At 47.6% G+C, this 22,035-nt stretch overlaps 1 long non-coding RNA gene across 1 annotated transcript in view; it reads left to right on the forward strand.

Moving 5' to 3' along the window:
* LOC125939901 (uncharacterized) overlaps window positions 1–17,883 on the forward strand; it is a 54,019-nt gene extending 36,136 nt beyond the window's left edge. The window contains exon 3 of the long non-coding RNA XR_007463166.1: window positions 17,815–17,883. This is a non-coding gene — a long non-coding RNA (uncharacterized LOC125939901). The remainder of the gene's footprint in view (window positions 1–17,814) is intronic.
* The last annotated feature ends 4,152 nt before the right edge of the window (window positions 17,884–22,035 follow it).

Below are 22,035 nucleotides of genomic sequence, written 5' to 3' on the forward strand. Positions count from 1 at the left end.
TTCTTATGACGTTACCGCAGTGGCATAGTCACGTCATAACTTTTCTTTCTGTAGATTTGTTCGAATCATACATACATACATACATACATACATACATACATACATACATACATACATACATACATACATACATACATACATGGCTGACCCTGGTTGTTATCACACGATTACGTTTCAATAAGTTATTGTTCTGTACTTGCACATTTCTGATCCCACTAAGCAATAGCTTGGATAGCGTACTATAGTAGTTTAGTACAGAAAGTATAATCTCCTCCTTTGACACATACATACGCCATTCACCTTGACTCACTGAGACTATGGGATACGCGGCTACAAGAAACTGCTCGAAATATACCGTTTTTTCTTTCGTTTTTTTTTAATGAAAAATATCGTCTGTGCCGCAAATGTATAATGAAATGTATAATTGACTAATAACGAACTTTTCAACCGATTACTTAGGGCTCATTGCAATTTGCTAATTGGAGACGGCGAGTTCGCAAGGCACATGCAATTAGAAGGAATTCTGAGGCAATGACAAGGACATAGATACACGCACGCACACGCAGGACCAGCACTGGTCTTTTGTGTGTACGTGCATCTTTGTCCTTGTCTTTTCGCGCTCTTTAAACGTTCTTTGAGATCACACAGTTAATGTCTAGCTGCCTCCTCGAGGAAACTACCTGAGACAGTAAAACTGTGTTATCTGCCACAAGCGATGTTTAAAATTTGTTGGTATTAAAGAAAGATTAGCAACCAGGGCGTGCCTCTTTTAATCATGTTTTGAACAGATTGTTCAAAATTGCATGGGGCATAAACTGCATCTGGAGCTGTTCAGGTGGATTACCTGAAGAGGCGAACATTACTTGGACGACAAATCGCGATGTATACGTTTAGCTTGTACAGACATTGACTATAATAAGCTTTCCGACTATATGTATTTTAGGGCGCATGTTACAATTACGAAATTGAAGCGGAGCAATAGTGGAGTCGTGTCTTCCTTAAACTATAGTAACACTGTCGAGATATTCGTCTGCCAAACCTGCTGAAAAAATACGTGCCAGTTAAGATCGCCCCGAACGGCTAGAAAGACGCCTTTGGGAAACTTAACGGGAACGTGTGTGTGTTTTATGTGCACGTCCTAAGCACGGGATATCTGGAAGCGGATGCTGGTCTTAAGATTGCTGCTATGTAAACGTGAGCTCACCAGTGCTCAGTTTCAATTCCGCAATTACGACATGTGCCCTAAAATTAATAATTAACAAAGTTAATTAGTGAATCTATTTTAGTGTTCTATACCTGGACATTGCGACTCCTCGTGTATAGTAATTTCCGACTCTTCTATAGAAGTACACCTGAAAAGGCGGAACAGCTGTATCTGTCACAGGCGATTAAAAAATAAATTGAAAATAAAAAGAAAGTAATAATAATAATAATAATAATAATAATAATAATAATAATAATAATAATAATAATAATAATAATAATAATAATAATAATAATAATAATAATAATAAACAGGTGGTGTATGTAACAGACCGCTGCAGTTAAATCGGAACACGAAAATGCACGCACTTAATAACATGGTAATAAATATTGCCATGTTACTGCGATCGCTGTCACACGCGAGCACAACGAAAAGAAACGCGCGCAGCAAAATTTTCATTAGTAACGTCATCGTACTTAGGCTACACGGCGCCAGCCAATTTCGCTCTGTGTCATGACGTCGCGATAATGTCGCCAAGTCCGGCATTTCGAAACCGACCACGTGTTTTCGCACTCGCTGAGCGTCGTTCTTTTACGTACGAGAAGCGTGTCTCCGAAAATATGTGTCAGTACTGCTTTAATTCATGCAAACTTCAAGTGGTCGATTCAGTATGAAGCTCCCTCTCGTGCATTCATTATGCAAAACGTGAATTGCTTTCCCTTTTGTGCGACGTAAACACTACAGACGTGGTGCAGGTGTATACGATGATTTCACAGTGCCCTTTACTTTTAAAACTTATAAAACGTAGTGGCATTGTTATTCACAATACGCTTGCAAAAAGTACCCCTCATTTATTTCAGCCTTTTACAGTAAATCAAACATCGACGTATGCATCACTCGCTGACATTCACAGCAGAGCACGCACAGACATATCCGAGTTGTGTCGTGACCGATCGATGTTGCCGAAAAATTGATATCTATAGCATATATGTGCAGGGCAGCTGTTCATGGCATGTTTCGTGCAAGTTTGGCTACTTGCTATTGAATGTGTATCCGTGCCGGATGGCCGGAAGGATGTCCTGGCGGTCCTAACGAAAGTATCCAGTCGACATTGTGATTTACCGATGGGGGGAGGGAGCGAGCACGTCCAGGGGCACTGCGCGGTTATATCTTGTGCTAGCTGTGGCTCACGACGATGAACGGAGGCAGGGGAACTGTTTAAAAATTGCGGGTCCGATGTTACTGTTTGAGCGGAAATTGTGCGGAGGGCATACAGCCGCGCCGGGTCAGTGAATAACACCAGGACGCCACGGTGGTGCAGTTCCTGCTCGTTCACTTCACAGCGCACATTTTGTACTCCGCGCGCCAAAACCTTCGAGAGCAAGGAACCATTTTGACCTTTCGTTGCTCACATGAACGAGCAAAGCGCGCATGCAAAGACTATTCGTGTTCCGACGGAACTCTCACGGTGTCGCAGGCCTGGAAGCTGGATGGTTGTGCCGCTTGCTATGCATCAGAGCCGGTAGTTTATGTAAGGATTCCTTTCTATTCCTTTCGTGTCGTCCATCGTTCACGATCCTGGCAATGACGATGCGCGAAAAGAATTGGAATAGAATGGTTGCATTATCCCGGCCCTGGACGCACTCCGTGCCTGTAAACTCGCGCGCAAATTGTCGGCCTGGCCAAGCACTGGAAAGCGGGCAAACTTGGTTCATGAAGAACGGCTTGGGGTCGCTGCCTTTGCCCGCCGTTGATCTCTGGTGTCTCGCTTCGTGCAGGCTTCTTACTTTGACCTCGTACAGAAGCCTGCGCGACGGGGCTCGTTAATCTGAACGCGGGAATGCGCGTTCTGTTGCCGTAGTACCGGGCCCGAACTTTGTAACCACCGAGCTCTGCAATGCGCTACGGCGGTCAAGGCCTATACTCGTCGTCGTGTGCAGTGTAGCAGGTCCGCTGCCAGAGCGGATCGCTCTCTCGAGGGCACCCCCCCTGCAGCAGCCATCTTTGCGCCGCCGTCTCGGGGGCTGCGCTGGCGGCGGGGGTGGCCGTCGCCCCGCGGATGCCATCTGTCTGTGGCACCCCTCCGGGGGCGACCCCCGCGGCGACCCCCGGCTTCTCCTCCGCCACCCTCACCCTCCAACTCCCGCAAACTGCGCGGCAGCAGAGCCCGGCCGCTTCCGCGCCTCTTTGGATTGCCAATCGGCTCATCGGCGAGGGCCAGGCGGGACGCGGTGGCCGCTTCCGGCTTCGCTTGACGCGTCCACATCCGGCCACGCCGCTCCTCCCGCGCCGCGCGCTTTTGCAGCCCTTGCCCCGTCCAAGTCCCGCCACACGTCTCTCGTGCGACGCGGTCGCTGGTAGGGCCCCCCACCCCCACTGCTCACCCTGCGTAAAGTAACGAGTTGCGACACCCTTGCCAGGTTTTCGTATATTCGCAGCGCAAGGCACCACCATAACGCTCACCGCCGCCGTCGCATAGCTTTTTTATTTCGCACAAGTGCTCGGGCCTAGACGGGGCATCGGCGCTGGGCCTGTTCTTCTTAGGGGCACCCGACGCCATGGTTCCGTCGGAGGACCGCCACGGTACAACTGGAAAGCAAACGAAAACAAATTACAGGGACATTTTGGGGGTCACGTCTTGATTCACACAAACAATTTCTTTGGAAGACATTGTGCTAGTTCACTTACTGTGGTTGGTGATCGGCAAAGCTCGAAGTTTGTCAACATATTTTTCGTAGGCAGTGAAGTGTTTTGAGGCGACGCTTACATAAAAGCTTAAATTCCGCAAGCTGGTATTTTCAAATTTCGCAAGCTGGTATTTCCAGTTGGGCGCTGTTTAGGGTGCAAGCGACGAGTGTAGCCAGAAAAGTACCGCTGCACCGTCAGCGCTTGAAAGCAGCTGTGTCGAACATTGCAAAAGGGTCTGCCTGTCTAACGAGCGATATACAGACAAGAATACAGCAAGTAATTCCTGGTAGAATATTGTCAAAACCGATGGATTACATAATAAAGATTAGGAAGCTCGAAGAACGTTCTACCGTTATTGCCTCAAATTGATGATTCATGGCAGAAGTGAGTGAATCACATAGCGAGTGAGTCGGTGGCGTAACAAGCATTTTATTTCTGGGGACGGGAGAATAGGGAGAGGGGAGGAGTGTTCTAGCACGCAATCTACATCCGATAGAAACGACAGACCCTCCCACCTCTCCCTATGCATCCGCAGAAGAAAAAAGAAATAATAATCTAAGGGCCGTTTCACTTCGACAGCGATGGACAAAGCTTCGTGAGTGACTGGATCGACAGCTATGCACTAGGCGCTCCGAGAGGAAGGACATACGAGAGCTGTTGTCGGGCGCCGCCACTACACCAGGCTAGTGTTTCGCCTTGCCGCTCATTCGAAACCCTCGTCGCGCCACCACGATCACTTTCCCGGTGCGTCTCGCTCGCAAGCGGATGACGGCGGTGGCTATGCGGCTCGGTATTTCAGGCCGCACGACGCGCCTGTCGCGCTACGCGGCCGCTTCCCATGATGGTCGAGGTCTTGGCGCCGTTTCGCCCGCCACGGTTGGAGGAGACCTCGCGCTCATAATTTGTACACAAGCGATTCGCCTTTTATCGCTGACACGTTTGATTGATGTCAAGAGTAGCAGTGCTAGCGTGTTTCCCTCTGCTTATGAGAGAAAGAGAGGAAAATAGTCACTGGCACGGCCGTGAGATTTTGAATCCATGCAGGGCCACCTGCAGCGTCCCGGAGCACGCGTCATAGTCTTTGCGCTCGACCCTTCTTGCATTCCGACACAATGATGCGATCGCGGCGGCATACTGAGCTACGTTAATGTGCCATGCTTCTGGAATATATATATATATATTACTCGCCCCTGTTCACCACGCTTCATTGTCACAGCGCAACATGGTGAAATGATGATGATAAATAACCACGTGTTGTTCTACAAAGAGAGAGAGAGAAAGCGTCTAATAGCACATCTGCAGCATTCGATGGCTTCGTAACGTCTAACCCCACTACATCACTGTCACTTGTGTCTAAGCATGTGTCGCGGCTCACTCGGTATGCCAAAAACATGTAGGCGGACGCTGGTTGATGTGAGTACGCTCATGCTCCCGCAACAACTGTTCATATTGACGTCATCATGTGTGTGTCCACCACGACAATTTTGCAGAGCGTCCCTGTTTCGACGGCACTCGTGGCAGAGGCTGATGCGAGACATTTGTCGTAGAGCACTGCACTCTCATTTGTCCCAAAGTTGCATGTGCTTCCTGACAGTTACTACGTCCTTTCAGGATGGTCACGCATTTAAGACCTTTCTTTATTATTCCATACATCGAGGCATTATGCGCCTTAACTGTTGTAGGTAGTCCGTGCACTTCACAGAATCGTGTGATTTCCTCCTCCACCTATCTGCATAAAGCAAACTTCTTTCTGCACTAAATTTCAAGTATAAAATCTGCTCGTCTTCACAAACATCCACTAACCTTCGGAGTGCATTTCTTTTTGTCCGATTAGGACGATATCAGTCTGAGAAGGCTGATCCAGTGTCCCAACTTTGTCCTATGTTGTTGTCTGAACGTTTTCGGCTTCATTCCATTCCCCTTAGGTAGATTATAAATATAGCAGTGGTGACAATGGATATACTTGCCAAAGCCCGTATTTATTTTTGCATTGGCTACACTCTTATTCCCCCCAATGTAGTATCTGCGGTTTTATCTTTATAGATTTCTTGTAATAAATACCGTTCGCACTTGCATCATTATGAATGTAGCACCCGCTCTCCATACCACAGCCATCTGCCGAGTTGTCTTAGTAGCTCGCATTTGAATATATGGCTGTCCATCAACATTTCGACTTGTCAGGCTGTTTGCCAAAGAGGGAAGAATTCAACAGAAGGGAGCGAGACAGGTCTTTTTTTTTTTTTTTTTTTTCCTTTACAATAAAAGTTCCTTTTGTAAACTTCGCGTTCGTGATTAGGATCGGTACCGCTTCTTCAAAAGTTTACAGGGTGTCCCAGCTATCACGCAGCACGATTTAAAGAAAGAGGAACGGCATTACGCGAAGCAAACCTAGTGCGTATTGTTTCCAGTGCAGTGGAGTAGCCGCCAGTAATTTTTTCGTTACTGAGATTTAATCAGCCAATTGTAATTAATTATCGAACTCGAGAAGTACTGTCCTAATTATCAAAGTGTCAATGAGAAAATTGTAGAGCAACAAGAAAAACTCCCGATGCGGCTTTCTGTTGCTTAATACGTGCCACATAAATGTGTTCTTCCGAGCGTGAAAGGAGCCCGTGAATACACGCAGAATTGCCGCGCGACTGGTCGCTCGAGGCTCTTTGCGTGTATTCGCGGGCTTCATATATATATATATATATATATATATCGTGTCTGACAGTGTTTTTTTTTTCTTCTTTGTTGCGCGAAATTATAACTATGACTTTTTTACTTCTGTAAGTATGTGCTTGTGTTAAAGCAAGCGATTCCTCTTTCGCATTGATGCTTCTCTGAATCCACTTTTGTGCTCATAAGCATGCCACCCCATTGCGAGTTGAGCAGCTTTTGAAGTTCCTTTAGGGACAACTTTCTTCGACAACCGGGTACGCATGCATCTGTCGTTGAATGGCGTTGGCCTCCGACTATATGCCAACAGCCCCGTAGCTGTTGTATTGTTCGGTACGCCACAAAGACTCGAGGTCTGGGTGACTTGTCACCCGCGCATGCATTCCCGTGTTTTGCGCCATGTCATTTCATTCGTCATACTGGACAATCGTTACATTCATTGGTTGTCCTGATGTATCGCTAATCCTGACTCTTCGAGTACAGTGGTTGTGCAGGCCGGCTGCAGTTTACCCCCTGTATAGACGCGCCGCTCTGTGTTACATTAGGCAGCGCTATACCGTTTCTCTGTGCAACGCACCTACACACATTTTTCTCGCATTCTCTATTCTCGCGCTGACGCGGACGTGTACCCTTTGAAAGCCGCCGCTGCCAAGTGAGACGAAACAGGAGCCATGTAAACGACACACTAGACGACATGCAGAGTGACCTAGAACGTGCCTTTCCAGTGAGCTATAGCCTTCAGCAAATCCGCGCGGCGCTCCTATGGCCTGCTTAGACCAGTCACGGGTCGTATGTCGCCGCATCGAACTCCGGAGCCGGGCCTTATAACTGTTATAACGTCGTAGTTCCCGTCCCACGGCGTTGCACTTCGCAAGCTTACCAATTATTCTGGCCGCATGTGTAACCCTCGAGCGCTCGCCCTTGTTACCGCCAGTTTTGGCCCTGGGATTCCGTTGGATGAATGGATTTTATGAGCACCCCCTTTGGAAAGGTGTGGTGGCTATAGTTCGTTATTTTTATCTTCCAGCTTCATTTATTCTCGGCCTTTCTGTCTTATTCTGTTCGTACTGACAAATCATTGAATCACGCGAAGTATTTTGTTGCCGTAAAAATTAATGTTCTTTTTATTCTGTGTGCTCCCTACATTTACGCCACCAATGCTCCAGCCGTATTTTACTGTCTTTTATTCTATATTGTCGCAGATTCATAAACTTTTCTCCTCTATTATCCTTAAAGCCCATGGTCTCGGGCAGGGTATTCATCTACCTCTGGGTGGATACGGCGACATCCTAACAAAATATGCTGAATTGTTTCTGCGTTATTTCCACACACACGCTACACACGAGTAGTCGTCGCCGACAAATTTCCTAGAGTACTTTTTTTTTTTTTTTTTTTTCATTCTTTGCTGTGCCACTGTGCGCGCCGTTATAGCGTAATACGCACTTCGTGGTTCCTGTACCTCCGTAGCTTTTTTTTTTTTTTTTTTTTCTTTTCTCCATTGCCATTCAACGTGTTTCTTTCTTTTTTTCTTTTTTCTTCCTGTACAAGTAACTGAATACCTTAGCAGCCAATCTATTTTCGTTCATATTCCTCAGTCGGTTTTTGAAGCAGATTTTTCTCTGAGCCTCCCTTGCTTTGAAGGACGGCCATCCCACGTCTCCCTATTGCCTGTGCTGTTGGGTCGCTTGAAACGCAATGCCGCTGCTTTTTTTTTTTTTTTTTCGTGCATATTAAAAAAACATGGTCCTATTTCTAAAATTTTTCTTTCAACAAGGCTCCACTATTGTTTTTTTTTATTTGTTTACCGCTTGTACGCATCAACTTCGTACAAAATGTCATAGAATAGCATTTTTTGGTACAGGGTATCACACAGTCGAACGAACTGCATTGAAATCAATCTTTGAAAGTTGAAAGCTCAGCTAGCTGCAAAAAAAATAAAATAAAAAAAACAAAAAAAATTCAGTATCTGACGTTCTCGGTGTTTCTTCGTACCATGGCGCTCGTGCGTCTCGCTTTTGATTGACAGCATCATACGCGTGCTGCTTCAAATACTCGGGCGTTCGCATGACAGCGAACAGCTGTATACATTACATGGAGGTAACGAATTAAGAGTCGCTGCTTAGCTTTCCCCTTTTTTTTTTTTTTTTCCTCAGGCTTACCCCACGTCCGGTGCGCAGCTGGACACGTATAGTATACCTGCGCATAGGAAAGCTGCACTGCCACCTTCGCTGCGCTCTCGTTAGATAGCCGCCTTGTGATGTATTTTAGAATTAGTCACTACGACGCACGAGGAATTCCCGATTACTGGCAATATGTAATGCACGTATATCTTGTTGCGAAGTTTACTGAAGGTTAACCACTCTGATTACATCTGCGCAGATAAAAGTGAGTGGATTCAGTTTCGCACAGGAAAGTAAGTGCTCCCTTTTTGTTACGGGAGTTTGGCAAACCTTTATTCCGCTGCTCTCAGTCGATCTTGAATTTGTGTCCAGCAACTATGGGGATCCTGTGACTACCGCCAACTTCCGGATATACGTGCCCATAGTGTGCAATACAGTATAGCGTTACACGTAATACCAAAAGCCCTCGTCACGCGCTCGGCGAGGCCGCAAAGTGCCAGACGACGGCACAATTTACGGACGGATGTCGTGGAGCTGACGATAGACGCAGGGATTGACACCAAATAAATGTACACTCCTTTAACACCGAACTGCATACAACACCTAATCCCTAACTGGCAGCATCTTTAAACACATGGACTCGAAAGTTACGAATTAAAAGGTTTTGTAAATTGTGTCTTTAGCAGCCCCGACGCCCTCGGTCACGAATAATGGCCTTTAAAAGTATGGCCATCTTATATGATCTGCACCGGTCTATCGCAAATTCTTTCACCTCTAGGCTATCACAGCTGCGATGTTCTACCTCGCGAAAGCAAAAATAAAACGCGTTCCTGCTATTCCACGCAGCGCTAGCAGGGTGCGCACTGCCGGCTGCGCACCTTTCTCATCGCGAGGTCCCGACGCTCGCGAACAAAACCCAACCGGCTTCTCTCTCTTTGCGACTCGTCATCGCACTAGCAGTATCGGCCGGTCGTAAAAGGTACACGGTAATGAAAAAATTAGAGCGAAATGAATGCTTACATTATACTGTATAACGACCGCGATAAATAAAACGAGAAGCCCCCAGTGCATTTCTGTACAGGGTTCTTGTGTATGCGCCCCTCGATAGGAGACACTATTAGATTGCTGCAGCCGAAAGAGCCAGCTGGTGAAAGTATGTTGAACTCGCAGTTGTACGCATATAGAATATTGGCTTCACCTTTCTAGTGCTTCGTCGTGAAATCTTTCGAGAACTGCTCCGTCTCCTGCGCTTACTTTCTTGTAGAAGAGTTTTTTTTGCCCCTTACCTATTATGATCGAGGTTTATTTCCTTCTCCCCACCCACCGCGCACACACTTTTTCTTAAAAACGGGATACCCGAGTCTGTGCGAAATTAGCACAGCCAAATTTGTGTGCTAATTGCCCACAGTATCAAGTGCAGATTAATAATAGAACGGTGAAATGTTTAATTCGCAATGAAAAGTTACATGTTCTGTGTTACGTGCAGCATCTACTGCACTCTGTATAGCTATAGTTCTTAACCGAGGCTTAAGTTTGTCGCTGAGGCACCGCCGCTGCCCGCGCTCCAGTTAAAGCGCTACACCGCTTTGCTTTAAACAAAATGGGCTGCACGTGCTTGGTCTAACGAGGTTTGCTTAAGCACGGAAAACCATTTTAGTCTACTGCACTTTTATTTCCCCGAACCGGGGGTTTGCGTAATGCGCTTACTGTGAATGCCTAATCGCTTGACGGCGGTCAAGTGGATACCTGGCGTGTAGAATCTGGTCCCCCTTGCTTTCACTTCAAATACTCCAGTATAAAGTCATCCATAATTCACCTTCGTTCCCTGCAGTGTGGTCGTCAGAAAGGTCGAATGTGGTGCGCATGAAGGATGCGGCGCACGCGCGAAAGAGAAAGCTCGCCGGCGATGCTTGCTTGGCTCAAAGGCCAGGTCTGCGCCTCTTGGGGGAACCTTGAAAGCGAATGCCTTTTCGCCCGCTGCGGTTTGAGCAGTAGAGCTCCGGCAGTGCACGGAGTCTGCACGGTCGCCGTGCGCGCCATGGAACCTCGTGATGTTGCTGCGTGTGACCTTGCGGACTCGATTCCGTATATCGCACGCGCAATGAGCAGGTCTTGCAAACGCAGTGTCCGCACACAAAGTTATGGCTTTATGCACCAAGTGGTAACGCTCGTTAGCAGAACAAGTTGAAACTGAATAATCAGTAGGTTGTACTCTTGAAAACACTGAAATCGTCAGCACGATAATGGACGGACCATCTGTTTACGAGAAACGCCGGCTATTTGGCCCGGTTGGAGTAAGGAGTGTTGGGGAAGACAATGGGGTGGAGTCACAGAGGGATCCAGGCTGCTTGGTAATGGTTCCAAGACTAACTGAGCTTGGTGTTGTGCATGGTTGGATGACAATTGAGGATATACGCATGACGACACGGCATAATATAAGACTTGTAAGGAATATGTGAAGTTAACCGGTCACCCGAGTTTATTTGCCAACTGCATGTCTACAAATACCTAATCGCTGCATGTGAGGTCAACGAGTGACTACCTGACGGTTAGAATCTCGCTTGGGACGTCGTCCATATTTCAGTTTGGTCTGCCAGCTGTGTGTGTGTGTGTGTGTGTGGGGGGGGGGGGGGGGGGGGGAAGAAAAAGGGTGAGTCAAAGTTGCAAACTGGTAGGGAGGATCGCTGATGTCGATTATATGAGTGAAGAGCGCGTAGAACAGGGAACGTTTTCTCTACGTTATTTCTTTTAGCGGTGCTTAGTTTCAATCATTAACGCAAACGGGACAGGGTGACCTGAATATTTCTCTATTTCGTAGAAGGAAGGCTGATGGTTGGGAAACGCTTTGCAAGATGTCAATTTCATTTGACTGTCTGACAATTAGCTCGAGGGAAAAGCTACGGTGGTTCTTCATGACGATACAAAATGCAATGTACCCTATATCGCGAACGATAGAGAACGTATCCATCAGGCGACTTATCGCGCACGTGATAATTATATAAGCTTGCAAGTGAGGCTTGTCAGATTTTCGGAAACCACATGGTCTGAGCGAGCTCAGCGCAACCTGCTATGTGCATGTCATGACAGCTTGGCCTGAAACACGCACTTAATTGCAAGCGACAATACCGACGCGAGCCAGACTTCGAGAAGTGAGCAAGAGAAGCGCGTGCCCATGTTTCGTTTCTTTAACAAGTTTTCTGCCTTGCGCGTGTGCCTATGATTAAAACAACGCATCAGCTACTTGCATGACAAGTTCTCCTTATCCGCATCGCGTTTCAGATTATTGGTGCTTAGACTGCTCCATTGATGCTGTGCACGCTGGCATGCGAATAACTGTGACCATCCGGCTACTGCAGTACCGCGAAAGAACAGCCGAGTGGCTGGTGTTGATCATTCTGATACAAATGTATAAGATAAAGGAAGCAGCTAGTGGTATACGTTGCACGGAGTTGACATGTTAGCGCTCTTTCCATGCACTCATGCATAGAGCCGCTGCTCCGCATGATAAGGACGGCCTGATCGGGGTATATATGGTGTATTTGATACATACGTACATGCTTCAAATGGTCAGTGCGCTTCTCAGAATCACACAAAAAGGGTCCCAAAGGAGAGCGACACACGAAAGTGCGCTACATTCTTGTGTCATCCTTGTTTGTTTGTTGTGCGTGCGAGAGAGAAATTATGACGCGCGCTAAACACTGCCGCACGTGGCCTTAACGCCGAACGTTGGTTGTGGAGTCGATCCGTGTCTCGCCGCCACGCCCGCCGCGTCTTTCCGCAACACCCGAGTTCAGAATGGGCAAGCTGTTCCCGGTCGCTGACGTCGCAGCTGTTGTGGCGTAGATGCACCGCGCTTTCGCCGAATCGCTCTACTTCCCCCGGTTCACAGTTTTCGCTTTCTTCGCTCATCCAACGAGGCGGAACTGCCCCTCCGCAAGGAGGTCGCCCATTGTGCAAGTCATCGGCACTTGGGTGTGTGTGGAGGATAGTTTGCCTTGTGCACTCCCGACTCAGAGACGCTGGCAGCTAGCGTACTGTTCACGAGAGGATAGTAGTAGTAAGGTTTGGCTGTCTATTCCGCTGAGAAACAGAAAGTGAGGAAATTACTGCTGACCGCACTGTATCTGTGTAGCTACACCTGCTGACACCTGAACGGCAGTCACAAGTTGGGGGTGAGGGGCAGGAAGATAGGATACTGCTGATCGCACTGCAACTCTCTATAGCTATAGGCTTATCTCAGCTGTCACCACCTGGGCTGCAACAGGTCTCTTTTAGCGTTTTACCTTGTTTTACAGCCTTGGTTTATTCGTTGTTTGATATTTGACTACACACGCGACCTTCCTCGCCCATGTTGTGGCCTCCGCCAACCATATTGATGCATTTTATATTTCCCGCTGCATCTTCAAGTGTCGTTAATGCAGATTACATGATAAATTATTAAAGCTGAGGAAATCTCCACTAAAATTTATTGAAATTGGACGTTTCGGAGCCGGCACAGATCGTTTCGTCTGGTGCGAGTCGCTCATGGCGCCTCGGCAGTAAAGCCCCTTCACTCTAGTGACGTGCTGCGACTACTGATACACTGGGGAGAGTTCCCGAAGAGCAGTTGATGCTTCCGGCCGTTTTGTGAATGTGATACGACTCGAAAAGGAGAACCTTTGGTAGTGCTTTGTGTGTGCTCTATCAATGGTGCTCGTCTCGTATTGACGGCGTTCACACAGGAAAGATATGCGGAGGCGCGGGCGTGAAAGCCCGTACTTGTCGTCCAAACCGTGGTACTTCAGATCAGTACTCACTATTCGGGCAAGCTCGGACTCTGTGTCACCGCCTTCAATTCGGACTACCTGCAGGTGCCGGTTTCACTTCAGTTCGAAGTCTTTTGTTTCCACAAAACGATTAGAGATTTGTCGTGTGGTTTGGCATAAGGGCGTGCGCGATGCCGCTCCCAGAAATCTTGAGGGCTTGGTCAGCACGAATGCAGGTATAACTGCAAGAGTTTATACGAAATTTGAATGTCGTGGAAAAAAAAAAAGCCTGCAATTCAGCGATATAGTAAGGTAGCTAGAACAAGTATATTATATAGCTGCAGCTTCCACTTTCATGACAAATGCAACTGTGATTTTTTTTTTTTCTCTCTTGTAAGATCCTTGTTGGACAAAGACGCCGTAAGGTCAAGTATTTATTCGGACAGCAACATGAACATAACAAACGATTCAGTGGCTTCGCCTTATAAAAGGAGCCTGGGTGCAATCGAAGCATGCCATTGGCTATAGCGATACACTAGCACATGTGAACAGTGACCGCGGACATCAGATACGCGGCGCACAGTAACAAAGCAACAAACACTTGATAATCGTTGCACCGATACAACAATCCTAAAGGCGATTGTAATTCCACTGTGCATGTTGACGGGACGACAAAACGCGCCAAGGCTGCTGCACCCACTTGCATATTCTCCTCTGGGCACCGGAGTTCGGCACGGCTGTTCTGCACACACACGTGCGCAACTCTCTGGATGACTTTTTTTCTTTCTTTTGAGTCCTCGGCGAGTCACTGTCTGCCTTCGCGCCAGTCCTAAAACAGCGTTGGCAGGTCTATTTCTGCTGAAGTCTGAGTCACGTCGTCAAGTCTGCCGTCCTTGACGACTTGTGGCTCCAGTCAGACTCGAAGCCGTTCACATGTTCCACACTGTACTAGCACTCGTCCGTCTCGTAGCAACGTTCTTGGACTGACTTCTATATTACTCATGACCCACTTATGGCAATAACAGTCGCAATATGTGTGCGCGCGCACTTCAAAAGTGTATACAGCGGCAGTATGTCGCTGCTCCCTTGAGTGCTTTTATAGGCCATAAGCGACTTCTGGAAGCGCAACGCGAAGTGGTCAGTTTTTACGTGTTTCATACTAATTTTGTAGAGACTATAGTACACGAATGCACATATTACCGAGCGTTCACATGCTTCCCGAGTGAGGCACATATCAGTGTCGTAGCCTACAGACAAAAGGCGCGGGGGCTTGGGAGGTGGGGTCAGGCACTCCGCCGCCCCCACTGCCATCAGGTCTTTTCCCTTCGCTGTTGCTCAGTGGAATTTTTCTTTCAAACTTACTTTACGGTTCCAAACTATTGTCAGACTTCTTTAACATCGTGACATCCGCCTGCAGGTTGTGCCATGACACAATGCACACGTCCACCATGCCACGTACCTATGTAGACCTCTTCATGTGTTCGCAGTGCCGCCTTGAATAGATTCCACAACTTACACATATTATGCCCTCCCCCTCTTTTGCAGCCATGCGCGAGATTTGGCAACAGTTCGCGGCTGTGACCATGTTGCGCGAATGCCAGCTGTTTCCTGTGGCGTGTCTGCGCGTTTGATCCTGTACATGCCTCGTGCGTATGCAGAAACACACGAGGCGCTCAGGCTATGAAGCTGGTCGGCGGGCAGGCTGGCGCACAGTGGTGTCTCTCCACACGCCTCCTCGATACGCCACTGCTTTGGCCGGATAGCTCAGAAACCGACAAAAGGAATGGCAACTCAAAGCCAGACAAATGCACCTTATTGACTCTTTTCATGTGCGTTTACCGCAGTCAAGTTATGTAGGCAGGGCCCTGATGACGTAACGACGAGTGAGTTTTGATGTTTTCTTCCTTGTGCGCTTTTAAAAGTAACTCTCCTTTTGACACCACACGTAAGACCTAGTCGCGTCTACCTAATCGGAATTTTGTTTTTCCGTATCCATTTATCAAAACACTGTATTCACATAGTCTTAGAAGTACTTTTTCATTCTGTATGTGCTGGAATGTCAAACCCATTTATCGTTCATTCATTCGTGGTCACATTGCTGAATGGGTTTTGTCCTACACTGCTTCTCTAAGACGTTGTTATACCGCGTTTTGGATGCAACTGAAGCCTTGAGGCACGAGACATGTTCAGTAACACAGCATTTGTCAGCGTAAAAAAACACGGTAAACCAGAAAAAAAAAAAAAAAAAACTGAAATATTGCAGAAGCTACCCCCAGAGTTTTGGAAAAATAAAAAAAGCGAAAACCCTAAATATACCAAACAACGTGCGCGCACTATCAGAACGTGCCACAAAAGGAAACAGACAAAACTGAATATTTCTTTATTATGGGCACGAAGGGTACAATTCAGATTTACAACTGGCATTAATGTATGTGAACAAGGCTGTGTTGCACTTGTTATCGCATCGTTTACACGTATGGCGCTGGCTGGGAGCTAACCATTTTGACAGAGTGGCATAATTATGGCTAACTGATCATACAAGAAAGAAATTTATTTTTTTTAATTAAATCCCGACGTTTCGGGGCCAACTCTGATCCTTCCCTCAAGGTATACGACGGATGGTGGTAGCTTTGTAGAAGATCTTGTTTATGTTTCACTTAGGCTGGCAAGATTGTTTTCCTGGTAAGCGGTTGACAGTTGAGGTTGAATACCAGGTTAGTCTTCGAAATGGAAATTTACTTCAGGTTATTGTTAGACTTCGGGTGTACAGCCGCCCAAATCTTTAACTAGCGTGTGCGAGCGGCGACTTTCTGTGCGCCAGCACCTTAAATTAGAACAAACTTACAAATGACTATGCTATCTTCACGAACTTTGTGAGCATAGTCAGACAGTATAGTCATTTGTAAGTTTGTTCCTAATTTAAGGTGCTGGTGCAAAGAAAGTCGCCGCTCGCTAGTTAAAGATTTAGGCGGATGCACGTGCGTGGATCTTTTCCAGCTAGCCAAACTCACTGTTACGATCCAAAGTGCGGCACTCATATCGCGCTTCCGACGATAATGCGACCGCGAGACGATTCCGCTCTCGCGTTATCGTTCGCACAGCGCACAGTGACATGTCTAAAAATTTTGTCATGCCGCGGTTTTATCAAGCTGGCCGCCCGGTCCTTTTCTACATCAACCATGTGATCACGGCCAGCCACAAGCGACACTGCATCGCCAATGAAGAATGTATGTCTGTTTATACATACATACACTTCAAGAGAACAGTTCAGAATCCACGTGCTAGAGTACTTTTTGGAATAGAATCTTAGCGCTGGTTTTACGCCGTCTTCCACCGGGAAATGCGCCCGCCTCCAGCTGTCTCGAGTGTAGTACACATTGGATCTCGGCACCCGCAAATTTCGGGCGTGGTACTTGTGCGACACGGCGATGTGTGCTCGTCGTGCAATCCATTTCGTTGTCAACAGTTTTCTTGCTCAGGATATGTAGAAAGAATGGCGCCTTTACTAGAAGGGCCCGCGCCGTAACACAAGGCGCGCCTTGGGCAGCGAGGGACCGGAGAACGCGAGCATGGAAGTTGACGAAGCCGAGGGCCCCCCGGACTGTTACGATGCTGCTGCCCCTACAACACCGGTCACCTGCGCGACGTGCCACACGCAGGCGCTCGACCGACGACGAAACATGTTGTGGGAGTGCCCCGGCCACAAAGACATCCGGCACAAATATCAGGCCGCATTCTAGGAATTTTAAACGCTGCACATTGCCCAACAGCGACGGTCGAGCTCGCGCAACGCCGCAGTCCCTCTGGGACTTCGCACGCGAGGCGGGAATTGACCGCCGTTTGTGATCGCCTCCTTTCCCTTCTATTTACCCCACTCCCCTGTATAGGCATTCGAGCCCGTTGTTTTCTACGTAAATATTCCCCTCTCTCTCTTTATGTATATAATACATATATTGGCCATTGGATGGGTCGCCGTCGTTATCCGGGACTGTAGGTCCGATGGATGACACGAAGGATGGAAAACGAAATGGAACGTTATAAAATACAGCGTCTATCCGGAGAACGCGTGACCCCTGTATCGTGTTTCATATCATGACGTCGAAACCGAGAAATGAGCGCTAACGCGGAAGCGACAAGAACGTATGTAGCGAGGACCAACTCATTCGAAAACGCTTAGCCGCCTGGTTCTTCTCTCTCTCTCTCTCTCTCTCTCTCTATATATATATATATATATATATATATATATGCGTGTGTAAAGAAAATGTAAACATATATATATATATATATATATATATATGCGTGTGTAAAGAAAAATGTAAAACCCGTCATATACAACCTGTGTACGTGAATACCTTGAGGTATTATCAATAACTGTGTTTTTTTTTTTTTTTTTCAGCGAGCACGTGAATCGACAGAAAAATCACTCCGGTTTGCAAGGCGCCAGCCGAGTAAGTCATTGCGTCAATCGAACCATTTTGCCCGTAGGGAAAATTTAACGCAGTTAAAGGGCTTCGCGAAAATGTAAGTCGGCGCGCACGGAAAGATGCCCGGAGTAACAAAGTCAACAAATGCCGCGCAAGTGTCACTTTTTCACTCGCCAACATGTCGGTTGCGCAAATAATTCTAACTGCGACTAAGCGCTTGCCCACGGGTAAAATACTCGCTGCAATTAAGTCTTGATTGCTCGTTACATTCGACTAAAATTAGCGGCAGCTTATAAGAGTCTTTGCAGGTCAGTAAGTGTCCCTGCCAGACTATGCATAATAATACACAGGGACTTCTTGCTGTGCGCCCGGTCGCAACAGTTTTCCGAGCACATGGTCTGCACGTTGTGCAGCGAACGCATACGCATTTGCGACCGCCAAAATGTACTCCTAAATTCAAGCTGAGCGAAGCGAGCCCGCAAGGAAACTTACCACTTTTGCAACGTCCACGCTGTGAGAAACATTTGTGGCCGGATATTACATCTATGCATGTGTCCACGGAGTTGGAACATGACGCTGTTAGCGCATCGATCCTATATTTGCGGCAGCAGCCCGATTATTGCTGGAGGGAACCAAGTGCCATATTTTCTATTTTCGCGCCTAGTGAGCCATTTGAACACCGTATGCAAGCAAAAATGCAGGAACGAGGCTCGCTCACATGCCTTGGACGCTGGTAGCCACCATAGCGATGCGTCGTCGTCTGGCGTGACCGTCATCTGTGCCAGCTACACGTGTCATTTCGGTGCCCGCGACGCGAACAATGCGTCCGAGGCGGCCTGCCCTTTCTCTCCGAGGTCAGTCGCACGTGACCTTGGAGGGGTCCCTCTCTTGTTGGCTTGACTTTCTCCCCCTTCGCTTCCCGGCAGGGGATATATAATCTTCGGGTGAACGCACCCGAGACCCTCTAACTAGCCTGCTATTTGGACTGGCCGGTTAACATGTTGCTGCCCAGTTCACGAAATTTTGCCGCTTTTTTTCGAACGACGCTCGGCTACTCGCGCAAAAGAGAGGTGAGCTTTTCCTTTTATTCGATATATATATATATATATATATATATATATATAGCGTACCTTTCGCGCCTTAGCTGGACTTCATAGCATTCGGGTACCGCAGAGCCACGTGGTGCGCTTGGTCATCCATCTTTTGTCCAGCGTGCATGGCACGCTGTTCTACTTAATTTGATGTCGCGAATGGTACTGCGGCCTCGCGTCACATTGAACTGCAAGTGCTCTGTAGACAAGCTACTCGATGGGAGAAACAGTCGCTTGCGGTTCGGTCTTTCTGCGCGCACGTGGCGCTCTAACGAGGGGCACTTTTTACTCTGCTGTAAAATAATGAATGAATGAACCTGGCAGCGCTTCGCAGGCAAAACCGAGACCACGTGTCTGGTGCGTCCGACTGTACGTTGTCGATTCTTCAAAGTATGTATATTTATTCTGAAAATCGCCTAGCCTCTTGCCTGTCATGTGCGCATGCCTACGCGGGCGTAACTTTTTTTACTTCGTGCAAATGGGCAAGGCACACTATTTCAACGCCCCTCTTTTTGTCTTTTTTTTTTTTTTACTATAATCCTAATACATAGATGTTGCACACACACTATAGTAATGGCTGTGTGTTGGCTTTTTCTCACGCTAGATTTGCTCCCAATCGCGCACGATACCGGCATGAGAAGTGCTTGCTGAATGCTAAGCATGGCCTACGAACAAAGGTCGGTTGTGGCTGCTGAATTTGTGAACTAAAACAATTTGGATTTTGGATAGAATTCGCGAGCACTAAATTTTCCGATAAGGACAGTGTTCCAGGATGAAAGGTGACGCACCGAGCGAATTGGTGGCGGGGGCTAATTACTGGCTGGCGATTCACGATAATTAGACCGTATACTGTACCTGCTCGTTCTCGACTTCCACCTAATTATATCCATTGCTGGGGGAAAAGGCCTCTTCAAGAAATATCCGATTATCCCCCCCCCCCCCCCCCCTCGTCAAGCGAGCGTGCCTTGTGCCACCGAACTTATTAATCACTCCACTTAATTCACTTTAGATAGCGTGACCCTTCCCTTGGTATCCGTCCTGTTAGGCTAATGGACCACCAGTAGGCTGTTAAACGCACTATACGTATATCAGCCACACGCCTTTCTTTTGCATATCAAGCAAAATACCTCTCATTTGATCCAGGGTATAATCCGTAGGGCTGTCTCTATCGTTCACAATACGATTACTATAATACTTGCCGTCGCTAATTCCGTTGCCTTTGCTTTATTTCAAGTTTGTTAGCGTCCGGTTTTAGGCTCCGTAGGTTAGTATGGGCATAATATAGCAATACGTGGCTGTCATTCTGGAGGCTTTCAGGATATCAACAAAACGATTCCCCAGGAAATTCGGAATATCCTCCAACGCATTCTTATGCTCCCGATGATTTCATTCATGGTCTGCGCTCTAGCTCCCCACTGGTCTAAATGACCGGACTCGTTCACAGCTTCTAAGGATTGACTGTGTACCGTAAAAGTGTTCTTAAGTAAAAGCGTTCGCCAGTCTCTATTATTTTTTCTGTGCCGTATTTCTGAAATCTACCTCTGACCACGCTGGTTAAAGTAACAGGACGATGCCACGTGCAAATTGCAGGTTCCTCACATATTCTCAGTATTTTTTTTTTTTTGCTTAATTTTGTTTGACCTATAATCCATGCGAATGAATCACTACACATACGTGTCTGTATCACCCATTCACCGCTTTTCAGTACAATTGTTGTTTTTCTTTCTAACTGCTCACTGATTTCGATGCGCCTGCATGACATCCATGGGTGGAGTGGCGCGCAGCCGTGCGATGATGGCTGCACCGTTCCACCCCGATGGATGGATGGATGGATGGATGAGGCTGAACCCTTTAAATCGGGCGGTGGCATACGCCACCTAGCCATGGCTATTAACATAATTTGTACTTTGTGGTGGGTGAAATTTCACCCCTGCCTTAATTTTATCCACCAATCAGATAACCTCTGTTTGGTTATTTCTACCCGCTTAAAGTCTATTTTGCCTTCACTGTCCCTAAACCCCAATGCTTTGAAAAGCATTGGGGAAAAGCATTGTCCCTAAACCCCATTCAGCGAGCGTGCGCCCTCTCCTGTTGACCGGACGTGGGTTGCGCAGTGCGGGAGCATCGCTCTCGGTGCACGCAGCTGCATGACAGCGCAGCCCTTAATTCCGCGCACCGGGAGCCATGATCACGGACTGTTCCCGCCTATGGTCACTGCTGAGCGACTTTCTCGTCCCTCCATGGACATTCTGCCGCCAAGTTGCTCCAGCGACTCGTATATCCAAACGCAGCTCTGGCGCATGTTTGTTTAGCGACCTCGCGGGTTGATAGTGGCGCACGTGGAGCTCTTGGCTGCGCGGTGCATTCCTGGAGGAGCGTCTCCTCTTCTCACGGAGACCAGACCCGCGGTTACAATATCGCCGGGCACTCCTCCATGCGCTATCTGCTCGAGGCGATCGCCAATCTGATAGCTCTCGAATTCTGGACCGAGTAAATATGGGACCCCTTGCACATTGCCTTCAATCCTTTAACCCGCCGTGGTTGCTTAGTGGTTATGGTGTTGGGATGACAAGGCGGCCGCATTTCGATGGGGGCGAAATGCAGAAAACAGCCGTGTACTTGGATTTAGGTGCACGTTAAAGAACCCCAGGTGGTCCAAATTAATCCGGAGTCCCCCAATACGACGTGCCTCATAATCAGATGGTGGTTTTGGCACAAAAAAAAAAAATCATTGTTTTGAAAATTCTTTAGCCGCCGCGGTAGCTTAGTGGCCTACGGCGTTGCGCTGCTGAGCTCGAGGTTCGTTTCCGGCCGCATTTCGATGGGGGCGACATGCAAAAAACGCTCGTGTACTTAGATTTAAGTGCACGTTAAAGAACCCCAGGTGGTCAAAATTAATCCGGAGTCCCGCAGTACGTAATCATACGTAGTCCCTCATAATCAGATCGTGCTTTTGACACGTGCAAACCCAGAATTCGAATCCGATTACGTAAAATTTTGCAAGTGGCTAATCTGCTGGCAGTCCGGCCGGGGAGGTAGACCGCCTAGATTGTCCTCGTGTGATTCGGCCCTATGAGATCATGCGAAAAAACACCGCCGAAT

This window comes from Dermacentor silvarum, chromosome 1 (genome assembly GCF_013339745.2).
Source record: "Dermacentor silvarum isolate Dsil-2018 chromosome 1, BIME_Dsil_1.4, whole genome shotgun sequence".
Lineage (NCBI taxonomy): Eukaryota > Metazoa > Arthropoda > Arachnida > Ixodida > Ixodidae > Dermacentor > Dermacentor silvarum.